The sequence below is a fragment of the Pristis pectinata genome, chromosome 10, assembly GCF_009764475.1.
Source record: "Pristis pectinata isolate sPriPec2 chromosome 10, sPriPec2.1.pri, whole genome shotgun sequence".
In the NCBI taxonomy this organism is placed as follows: domain Eukaryota; kingdom Metazoa; phylum Chordata; class Chondrichthyes; order Rhinopristiformes; family Pristidae; genus Pristis; species Pristis pectinata.
The window spans coordinates 75,565,506-75,577,980 of record NC_067414.1 but is presented as its reverse complement, the minus strand read 5'-3'; positions in this window follow the sequence as shown (position 1 = coordinate 75,577,980).

The window sequence follows — 12,475 nt, the reverse complement described above, 5'->3', positions numbered from 1 at the left end:
GGTGGTACATGAATTCTCTTGGGTGAACTTTGGATGATGCTGGGATATCTTAACATGAAGTATGTCCCATTTACTGTTTGGGTCCCACTGGGATAGGAGATGCATTTTAATTGAGTTGCATCTGTCTGAAAATGCAATCTTCCAACTTGTAATATCACCTCTATTAATCAGATTTCCCTCCGCTCTTGATGTGACACTAAAGTTATTCAATATTGTTTGCTGGTCACCATGCAGTATTCCCCACATTGGGTGATTTTTTTTTTGTCTTTTTTCCTTTACTGGACATTTCCTCTCATTCTGGAAGTTCATCTGAGAGTTTGTTCCTCCCTGTTCCAATGAAACTTTGTAGGCATTATCTCTTTAATGCTAACTTGAGTAACTTTGGACCATGATTGCAAGAATTTTCTAGGATGCTAATAATACTGTAGCAACAATTTGCACCTTCTGTACCCACCAATTTCGTTACCTGTTTCAAAGGGTGGTGGTATTATTGGGCAAATAAACGAGACAGCTGAATGCCATCTCTGAAACCACTTTGTAATTTCCCCGGTCCATCCCCACCACTGATGATCAAGCCAACATTCCCCAAAACTGTTACTAACCTTGCTTCAAGATCTTTGCCTCTTGACCTCAGTGCCCTCAACTTTACACAGCACACTCTTCCTCAAACATGGCTGCTCTATAGATTCATGGTTTCCATTTTGGAAAGTCCATTCTCCGTGGAAATTAATCCTTTCCATTGTGACAGTTTTTTTGCCCATTTTAGTTTTTTGATTCCCTTTGCCATTCGGGGCCACAAAACTGAAATTAACAATCTTCACTCTGACAAGTATCCCCTCCCTAGGTCTCTGTTTCCTTATTAGGAAGACCTACTGTTACGTGGAGTGGTGGGTCATCCCACCTGTGCTGCTTGACTGAAGATGTATTTGCATTGAAGAAATTCACCTCAATAAAATGTTGCAAAATCTTGAGAGCCTAGCTATTGCCTGTATTTTTGTGGGATAAGTGGGTTATTTCTGGTTGTAGTCTCGATTGACCCTACCCTGGCCCTTTTTCTGATACGTTAACCCTGCTACTTTCTGCTGTGCTGAACTGAAAGATTTTGTCAATTTTGCTTAAATTTCCATCTTTTATCCTCATGGTGCATGTCTGACTATTCCATTTCAAGATGTTTACATTTCTTGAGAATTCATGTCTAGTTACCCAACACTTAGTGCACTTGCCACCCCTCTCTTGCGAGACCCTATTCTCCCAGTTCAGGTTTTGAAGGTCCCTTTCTCAACCAGTGTTTCCAATGTTTTCCTTTCATCAACTGACCATATCGATCCAGTTACCTACATTTGCATCACCATGTCTTTGTCATTGGCATAATTTTGTAAATGTATCACAAACCTTACTTCTGGCACAAATGCAATTTGCCAGAAATAATAAACAGTAATGATGAAACACCACCTCCATTCTGAAGAACAGCAGCCAAGGTGGAAGATGGAGAAAGACCTGATCCTGCTGCCTCCGTTAAAACTAGCACACTGGAGAAAACACTGAAACATTCAGCATAAAACTCATTCTACCTTTTAGAGCATTCACATAGTTGGTGACCTGGCGGGTTTTTTTTCTTGAATTTAGGCACTCCTTCACAATGTGTGCCACAGTTTGGTCTGGACCACAGCTGCCCTCTGAATTACCTCAGACCTAATGTTCAAGGATTGTTGGGGTGATCTATGACTAGTTTTAAGAAGACGTAGAATCGTAATCAAGGCAGAGATCCTTTGAGATTGGGTTTTGATCGTCAAATCCTTCAGGGCCCAACCTAAGCTCTATCGGATCAAACCTTACCAAGCCTCGAAAGGAAAATGTGAGTGGCACAGTTATGCAGCTTGGTAGAGCTGCTGCCTCGGTGCTTTAGCAAGTTGGGTTCAATCCTGATATCTTGTGCTGTCTGTGGAGTTTGCATGTTCTTGTGACCATGTGGGTTTTCTCTGCGGTGCTGTGGTTTTCCCCCTACATCCCAAAGAAGTGCAGGTTGGTGGGTTAATTGGCCAGTGTAAATTGTCCCTCGTGTGCAGGTGAGTGATAGAATCTGAGGGAATTGATGGGAATGTCTGGTAAATAAAATAGGATTGGTGTAAGTTGGTGGTTGGCATGGACTTTGTGGGCTGAAGGGCCTATTTTCATGCTGCACGTCTTTAGCATTGCATAAAGATGCTCTGGTCCAGAAATCGCTCGAGGAAAACGTATGTATGTTAATCTTAGTAAGTTGCTCCACTAAGTATTTCCATGCTGCAGCCACACTGCACAGAAGGAAGGCATACCTTGATAGCAATAGATTGTCTTTGATAGTGATGTTTTCTGGCTTGTTTTCACTGTCCAAAAATATGCAGTTTCTGTGAGGTGTATCAGTTATACTCATTGATACAAGTGTGATTATACCATCACTGTTTTGAATCAAGCCTTGTTTATGATGTGTAGGCTTCAAGGTTCCACTGAGTCAGCCATTCCCTGTAAGACTATTTAGCTCTCTACTGGTATGAAAAAGTATTGATATGGTTAGGATAGTTCAGGTGACAACCCCCATGTGCTGTTGGTGGATCACTTGGTAATAAAGGTGGCTTTGCAAACTCAAGAGTTTCTCTTGTTTGAGAAGACCATTACTTGGTAATATGGTATGACTGTTATTTGCTTTTTATCAGCTCATGATGTTCAGGTTCTGATGTATGTTAGTGTGGGTAGCTTCATTATCTGTGGAGCTGGTAAGGGAGCTGAACACTGGAACAATGAACAGCTCCACTTATGATCTTGTAACTAAGGGAAACTCGATGGAAAAAGCTGAAGATAATTGGGGGAAAGTGTGGTTCCAAATAGAAATCTTGCAGGAATGTCCTAGGACTATGGTGATTGACCTCCAGCAACAGCATCTGACTTCTTTCATTACACCAGCTGCTGTAATATTTTCTTGTGGTCCCCACTAACCTCAGTTTTGATTGAACTCTGCACCACACACGTTTAAATATTGCTGTAGGGTTGAGAGCAGCTACACTCAGCTTTCCCTTGTTATTCAACTTTAGCATCCACAGTGTAATAGCTTGTGTGGTTTGATCAGAGCATTACTGTTTGATTAGGATTTGTCTGACTTGGACTCAACCTTGTTTTATAATACAGTGAAAAGAAAAACTTGCATTTATGTAGTGCTGTTCTTGACTTCTGGATGGCCCATAGTTTTTTTTTGCAGTCAATTAAGTACTAATACATAAAAACAGAAAATGCTAGAAATACTTAGCAGCGTTGGCCACATCTGTGGGAAGAGAAACAGAGTCAACTTCACTGCCGAGTTTTAGAGCTTCATTGGGAAAAGCATCTGCTCCTGAAGTCTTATTATTTTTTAGTTGGGATATGATCTTTTCGACTTGTCAATCAGGAGTGGCAGCAAGACTGGTCTGAATAGGCTGTTGTAGGATGGAGACAAGGGCGCTCACATCAAGGATTAAGTCACGTTTGGGGAAGTCGTCAGTGTTCCTTCCAATGAGCATTGATCACCAATTGGGTCTTGATAAATTCATCTCAATGTTTGGCTCTCGATGGAATGGGGTCCTGGGTATTTGGGCTATTGATGACTTTAACAGTGCTGAAGAACCTGTGTATTTCGTAGCTGTCAGTGATTTCTTGAACTTTCTGTGCTCGCTTCATCTATCATCTATTCTTTGGGTCACTGGTTTTCTGGTGAACATCTGCTTCAGGTGTCTTTCGTGCTGTTTCTTTTCCCCGGAACACTTTCTACTTCCAATTTAGCTCCTTGATCTCCCGGTCATTCTCATTAAACCAGTCCTAGATCTTGGTGCAGAGGCCAGGAGTCTCTTCACATGTGATAAATATGGTGGACGAGGGCACCCTTTATGCTGTAGCCACTCTATGGCTCCTTTGAACTGGGAGTCAACAATTATCTGGGGGGGGGGATGCTGTTTGAGAAGAGCCATCATTGTGAGGATCTTGAGACCTTCAACTTTGATCTTCTTGGGGCAACACTTTTATGTTGATATTTTGGGGTCTGATTGATGGAGGTAATAGAATGGACTAGCTGGTGGTCTGTTTGGAAATCATCAGTGGAGACAAGGGAGACTGCAGATGCTGGAATCTGGAGCAACAAGCAAGATGCTGGAGGAACTCAGCGGGTCAGGCAGCATCTAGTGGAGTAAAATGCACAACTGATGTTTTGGATCGAGACCCTTCATCTGGACTCCTTCCACAGATGCTGCCTGACCCCTGCCGAGTTCCTTCAGCATCTCATTTATTGCTCTGGAAGTCATTGGTGTCTCTCATGGCATCAGTGATGCAGACACCTTTGTGGTCCCTCACTTGGATGATGACTTTTTTTCAAGGTTGGAGTAGAGGGCCTCCTTGACCTCATCTAAAACTTCCAGCATTGGGGCAAATGCACTAATAAGCATACTGTGTTAAAACCACGTGAGGGTAAGCTGTAGACTCTCTCAAAGAACACTGAAATTGACCAGAATTGTTGAGTATTAAAAATCCAAAATAAAAAGTGGAAATGCTGGAATTATTCAGCAGATCAAGCAGCATTTGTGGAAACTGAGAGTTTCAGGTCTGGAACATTTAGTTTCTTTTACCACAGATGCTGTTTGAGCGTTCCCAGTGTTTTCTATTTTTATGACCAGAATTGTTTTTTGGTGACACAAACAAGATGCTGGAGGAACTCTGGGCCAGGCAGCATCTGTGGAGGGAAATGGACAGTTGACATGTCGGGTCGAGATCTTTCTAGTCCATGTGAAGGGTCTCGGCCTGAAATGTCGACTGTCCATTTCCTTCCACAGATGCTGCCTGGCCCACTGCGTTCCTCCAGCATCTTGTTTGTTGCTCTAGATTCCAGCAACTGCAGTCTCTTGTGTTTCCTCTTGTTTGTTTTTGGTGATATGGGTTGAAGGCCAAATATTTGGCAGTATGCTAGGGTATTGGTTTATTATTGTCACTTGTACCAAGGTACAGTGAAAAGCTTGTCTTGCAAACCGATCATACAGGTCAATTCATTACACAGTGCAGTTACATTGAGTCAGTACAGAGTGCATTGATGTAGTACAGGTAAAAACAATAACAGTACAGAGTAAAGTGTCACAACTACAGAGAAAGTGCAGTGCAATAAGGTGCAAGGTCACAACAAGGTAGATCGTGAGGTCGTAGTCCATCTCATTGTATAAGGGAACTGTTCAATAATCTTATCACAGTGGGGTAGAAGCTGTCCTTCAGTCTGGTGGTACGTGCCCTCAGACTCCTTATCTTCTACCCGATGGAAGAGGAGAGAAGAGAGAATGTCCCGGGTGGGTGGGGTCTTTGATTATGCTGGCTGCTACACCAAAACAACAATAGGGTAAAGACAGAGCCCAAGGAGGGGAGGCTGGTGTCTGTGATGCGCTGGGCTGTGTCCACAACTCTCTGCAGCTTCTTGCAGTCTTGGGCAGAGCAGTTGCCATATCAAGCCGTGATACATCCAGATAGGATGCTTTCTATGGTGCATCTGTAAAAGTTAGTGAGAGTCAAAGGGGACAATCCAAATTTCTTTAGCCTCCTGAGGAAGTAGAGGCACTGGTGAGCTTTCTTGGCCGTGACATCTACGTGATTTGACCAGGACAGGCTGTTGGTGATGTTCACGCACAGGAACTTGAAGCTGTCAACCCTCTCGACCTCAGCACCACTGATGTAGACAGGTGCATGTACACCGCTCCCTTTCCTGAAGTCAATGACCAGCTCTTTTGTTGACATTGAGGGAAAGGTTGTTGTCATGACACCATTCCACTAAGCTCTCTATCTCCTTCCTGTTCTCTGACTCATCGCTGTTTGAGATACAGCCTACAACGGTGGTATCATCTGTAACTTGTAGATGGAGTTAGAGCAGAATCTGGCCACACGGTCATGAGTGTATAGGGAGTAGAGTAGAGGGCTGAGGATACAGCTTTGTGGGGCACCAGTGTTGAGAGTAATCGTGCCGGAGGTATTGCTGCCTATCCTCACTGATTGCAGTCTGTTTGTTAGAAAGTCAAGGATCCAGTTACAGAGGGAGGTGTTGAGTCCTAGGTCTTGGAGTTTGGTGACAAGCTTGCTTGGAATTATTATATTGAAGGCAGAGTTGTAGCCAATAAACAATAGTCTAACGTATGTGTCTTTACTGTCCAGATGCTCCAGAGCTGAGTGTAGGGCCAGGGAGATGGCATCCGCTGTAGATCGGATTCAGTTATTCAGCATGGAAACAGGCCCTTCGGCCCAACTAATTTATGCTGACCAAGATGCCTATCTACACTAAAACACAATTGCCTGCATTTGGGCCCAAATCCTATTAAAACGTTCCTATCCATGCACTTGTCCAAATGTCTTTTAAACTTTGTAATTTTACCCACCCTCTATCACTTCAGGCAGCTCCTTCCACACACTCACCACCCTCTGTGCAGGAAAACTTGCCCCTCTGATTCCCTTTAAATCTTTTCCCTCTCACCTTAAGCCTATGCCCTTGAGTTTTGGACTCCACTACCCTGGGAAGAAGACTGACTATCTACCCTGTCTCTGCCCCTCATGATTTTATGAAGTTCTATAACGTCACCCTTCAGCCTCCTTTGCTCCAGGGAAAACAGTCCCAGCCTACCCAGTCTCAAGGCCTCCAGTCCAGGCAATGTTCCTGTGAATCTTTTCTGCATCTTCCTGAGCTTAATTGCATCCTTCCTATTGTGTGGTGATCACAAATGCACACAATATTCTAGGTGTGGTCTCACCAACTCTTGTACTCAGTGCCTCAGCCAATGAAGAGGCATGCCACACACCTTCCTCGCCACCCTATCTACCCGTGTTCCCATTTTCAGGGAACTAAGTAGATTCATAGAGTTATACAGCAGGGAAACAGGCCCTTCAGCCCAACTAGTCCATGGTAACCAAGATGCCTATCCAAGCTAATCCCATTTTCCTGCATTTGGCCCATATCCCTCTGAATCTTTCCACCACCCTCTGTGTGAAAAACCTATCCTTTTAGGATCCCCTTTTCATCTTTCCCCTTTTACCCTAAACCTACAGTTTTAGACTTCCTTACCCTGGGAAAAAGACTGATTATTTTCCTTACCTATTGCCTCTTATGACTTTATAAACCTCTGTAAGGTCACCCCTCAGACTGCTTGGATCCAGGGAAAACAGCTGAGACTATCCAGTCTCTTCTCATAACTTAAGCCCTCCAGTCCAGGCAACACCCTTGTGAATCCTTTCTGCACCCTCTCTGGCTTAATCACATCCATCCTAGAGAGTGGGTGACTGCTCTGCTCTCTGCAATCATGCCTCAAAATCTTTTATGTTCCCTTCAGAGCAGATTTAACAATCCATTGGCCTTATTTATTACTGCTTTTGGTTTGATTTTTTTTTCTGAAATGTGAACAGAATGCATTGTCAACTATCCTGAAATTCTTCTAAATGTAATGTGAAAATTAGTTGTTTGGGCTTGGCAGAAGAAAATGCCTTAAAATAAGGGGTCAGAATAAAAGGGGGAGTGGACATTAAGGTCAAAATAAGGGGATAGATGCACAGTCAAAGCTTCCCAAAGAAGCTTCCCAATGAAAGAAAATATAGATTAAAAGAAAATAATGGGAAATAAAATTTGGTCAAATTCAAGAGATCGTTAAATAAGCATATGGAGGAGTTTAAAATAAAGGGATGTGTGGGAGGAAGGGGTTAGATAGTCTTAGGTGAGGTTTAAAGGTCAGCACAACTTTGTGGGCCGAAGGGCCTGTATTGTGCTGTACTGTTCTATGATTGTATGAAAATTTTGGGTGTGAAACTCCCTTTGAAAAACCTTTGTGGCAAAAACCAAATGATGTTTCTTTTGTGCCCTCTGGTGGTCAGTCTTAGTAATGCCTGCTCAGTCACATTTTGCCTGCTTTTGCAAACCGTTAAGTTTAATTGCTTTATTTTTTTGGAAACCCAATCAATGAGAGTGCAGTGATTTCATATTTTCTGATGGTAACCATATGTTTTATTTTTGGGGTGCTGGATCATTTTTTCATGCCTCATCATTTCTCCACTCCTCGCCACACATCAGCAGAAGAATTAAATGAGATGCTGCATGTAATCTCATGAGCGTGGTTGTGCAACGCGGTCTCCTGAGAATGAAGCTGGAGTAGCTGGAAGCTAAGTAATGTGATTGGCAGGAGGTCAGTCAGGAGGCTGCTTTGGCAGATAAAATGCTTGCCTGTGTTTGAAGCTGATAGAAGGAGCTTGGGCCCCACGGGAGAGCTCTAATTGAAAAATGTTACACGCAACTTTTAGCTCCTTTTATTGGGTAAAATGAATCTACTGATCTGACATGTCTTCACTTTTCAACATTAACAATGGGTGTTATATCTTAAAATTATTTCAAATTAGTGTTTTCTAATTCTCAATTGAAACTCATTCAAGTTTTGTATATCATATTTGATTCTTTAGTTGTATTTTGGTTTCATATGAATATAATACCTTGTATTGTTTAACAATTCTTTCCCATTGTTAATATTAACCCAGGCATTCACTTGTGACCTGGCTGATTCTTTGAGGATTGCGGCCAAGATTGGGTGTTGGTTTGGTGATTTCTGTTTTTTCCCTACGTTTCTCTTCCATCCTGCAATTACATTTTATTTGATAACTTTTAACCAAAATTAGCAGGGACCTAGAAATGGTTGTGTTCCATCCATTTGTTTAATTTAACAAGTACATGTGAGGTCAGGAAGAGAACCTGGAGAGGTTATATCATCATCTGAATGACGGAAGCAATTTGATCTTGTCTTTTAATGTTTTATTTTGCAAGACAATAATGACCATGTAAAAGTATTGAAATAGCCATGAAAAGCTCTGGAATATCCTGAGGTTAGGAAATCTGATGTAAAAATCAAGCACGCATCCCAAACCATCTTGCACTGATGCAAAAATAGGGTAAAATGGCAGCCTAAGCATAACTAGTCATTAAGATAAGATACCTTTATTAGTCACATGTACATCAAAACACACAGTGAAATGCATCTTTGCGTAGAGCACTCTGGGGGCAGCCTGCAAGTGTCACCACGCTTCTGGTGCCAACATAGTATGCCCGCAACTTCCTAACCTGTACGTCTTTGGAATGTGGTGGGAAACTGGAGCACCCGGAGGAGACCCACGCAGACACGGGGAGAACATACAAACTCCTTACAGACAGCAGCTGGAATTAGAACATTAGATGTAGAAATAAAACAGTGGCAGAGCTGGTAGAGCTGCAGTCGCACAGCACCAGAGACCCGGGTTCAATACTGACCTCGGGTGCTATCCGTGTGGAGTTTGTATGTTCTGCCTGTGCTCCTCTGTTCTTCCTCCAGGTGATCCAGTTTCCTCCCACATCCCAAAGTTGGCCACTGTAAATTCCCACTAGCGTGTAGGTGAGTGGTAGAATCTGGAGGGAGTTAATGAGAATGTGGGGAGAATTTAAAAAGTAGGATGAATGTAAATGGATGGTTGAAGGTCAGCACTGAGTCAGTGTGCCAAAGGACCTGTTTCATGCTGTATCTCTCTGTGACTCTAGGACCATATGTTTTTTTCTTTTCCCTGAAGACAAAAGAGACTGCAGATCTGGAATCTGGAACAAAAAAAACACAAGAACTCAGCGGATTAAGCAGGTAGTGTAGCTGTTAGCATAACGCTATTACAGCGCCAGCAACCTGGGTTCAATTCTGGCCACTGTCTGTAAGGAGTTTGTACGTTTTCCCCGTGTCTGCGTGGGTTTCCTCTGGGTGCTCCGGTTTCCTCCCACATTCCAAAGATGTACAGGTTAGGAAGTTGTGGGCATGCTATGTTGGCACAGGAAGCGTAGCAACACTTGTGGGCTGTTCCCAGAACACTCTACACAAAAGATGCATTTCACTGTGTGTTTCGATGTACATGTGAATAATAAATCTTATCTGTAGGGGTAAAAGGTGTAGGTTGACCCCGAGTTCTTCCAGCATTCTGTTTCCTTTGTTCCCTCTGTCCTGTCTTGACATTTATTCAGATCCCAGTCGAACTTGTCCTTCAGTACTATTTATTTGTCTTGTCTTTATCCTTTGATTATAAAGTCATGCACCATGGAAACAAGCCCTTTGCCCTAACGAGTTTGTGCTGACAATCAACCACCCATCTGCACTAATCACATTTTATAATTCCTACGTTCCCATCAATTCCCTTTAGATTCTATCACACCAGGGGCAACTTAGTGGCCAATTAACCAACCAGCCCTCATGTTTTTGGGACGTGGGGTGAAACTGGAGTACCTGGGGGAGCCCATGTGGTCACAGGGAGAATGTGCAAACTCCAGACAGTACCGTGGGTGACCTCTGAACCTGGGTCTCTGGAGCTGTGAAGCTCTGCTAGCTGAGCCACCTGTTAATTCCCCACTGATCCAGCTCTGGAATATATTTAGTGACTGAGCAACAACAGCCCTCCCTCTTTGGTGGAGAATAGCAAGGAGTCAGAGTTGTGGAACAGTAGATGAGTATTAAACCACAGCATGATGTGCCCTTTTTCTGGCCTAATGGATGAACAAAGTCTGTGTGGTGTTTTCTGGTTAGAAAAGAAAAAGCTTGAGCGAATGCAGTCTGGGATTTTGGAAAAGGTAAGGGAAAAATTAAATCTACTTACCTTGTGGATAGGACACTTATCAAGGCCAGATGGAAGATAAATTGTCATTGAATTATGACATTGAGAAGTGGCAAGCTAAGTGTCCAGTGCCAATATTGCTGATTTATTGATTTTTACCTTCTCTCTGAATCTTACTCAAGATAATCTTATTCAAAACAAAAATATTTGAAATATGTAGCTAAGTCGCACACTCAAAATTAAGCAGATTACTGATTTGTTAAAACGAATGTTTAAATCATTCACATTTAAAATATGCTAGTGGGTGTGTTCCAATGAGAGTAACTAATGACAACTTGAACTTCCAGAGTGGAGAAGGGCCTACATTTGAAGCACAATAAGAGAAGAATCAAAATTCTAAGATTTAGCTGAGGGAATAAAAATCTTGATTTCCCCCCCCCCCCCATGGTTAGTCTCAGTGCACCTAGGCAATTAGGAGTGCTGTTTGTAGTGTCAGACACGTGACCAAGTGTGTGTGGAAGCTGTGCTTTGAGATGGAGGCTGTTCAGTTTCTATGGTGACTGCTCATTGATTAGTTGTAATGGTGCTCAGAGTTATTTCATCCTGTTTCTCACTCTCCTGAGGATGTGAACTGCTTTGGCTGATGACCTGCAATCTGACAGCAGGGAAAATCCATCTTTTGTGCCCTCTAAGGCGAGGAGTAAAATGGAAGCGGTCGTTGTAAGAGCAGGCAAATTTTGTATACCTTACTGAGAGAGACTCCCTGCAAACGATTTGTCTACAATCAGCAATTTTCTGTGTGAACAAGAAAGGTTGTGAATAAGGAAGGTGCCAAACATGCTAGGAAATATTGTAAAAAAATCTGTTTTACACTAATTTTTAAAAATGTCTCTTAACTGCCAAAAGATTCCCATTGGGGCCCACAGGTGACCTCTAGTCCTCATCAATGCATAGATAGTCATCGCCAGCAGGCTATTTGACTGTGAAAGGCATCACGGCTGAGTTTTAACAGTACGGTGTCTCTTAATAGTCGATCCCCAAATACAGAAACCTTCAATTACCTCTCCGCCCCATCCTATCGTGAACTGCACAAGTCAATTATAGGACTTAGTTTGGAGTGTACGGCCAGCAGTATAATGGTACAGCTAGTGGAGTGGAGCTGCTGTCTCACTGCTCCAGTGACCCAAGTTTAATTTTGACCTCCTGCGCTGTCTACATGGAGTTTGCATGATCTCCCTCTGACCGTGTTGGTTTTCCCTCCAGTGGATTGGCCACTGTGAATTGCCTCCTAGTGTGTAGGTGGGTGGTAGAATCTGGGGGGAATTAATGAGAACGTGGGGAGAGTTTAAATAAAATAGGGTTAAGGTAAGATTACTGTAAAATGGGGGGGGGGTTGATGTTTGGTGTGGAGTTGGTAAACTGAAGGGCTTGTTTCTAAGCTGTATGACTCTATAACAAATTTAGCATAAACTAAGGAACAAACCAAGAACTCTTGGGACTGAATGGTTTAATTTTGGACTTCTGCGATGTTGTAGGCTATTTGGGGAGCTAGTGCATGTTGATTTAAGCTAAAAGAGTGCAATTCTTTTCTTTCTATTACCAAATAAAATCATTTGCGGAACATGATTATGTTTTGGAGTCTTACATTTCAGAAGTTATGCTCTGTACGTGATTTTCTAGTCCTGTGTTATGGAACACTGATTTTACACCAGGAAAGGGTATACGAGAAGTATACAGTTTCCAGATGTCTTGGGAGGAATAAATTGGCAGGTCCTTCAGTAACTTGTCTGAAAATGGAAGTCTAGCACCACAGACCTCTTGGTCCTCTCAGTGTCCCTGTCAATTTTATCGAGATGAGGAACTG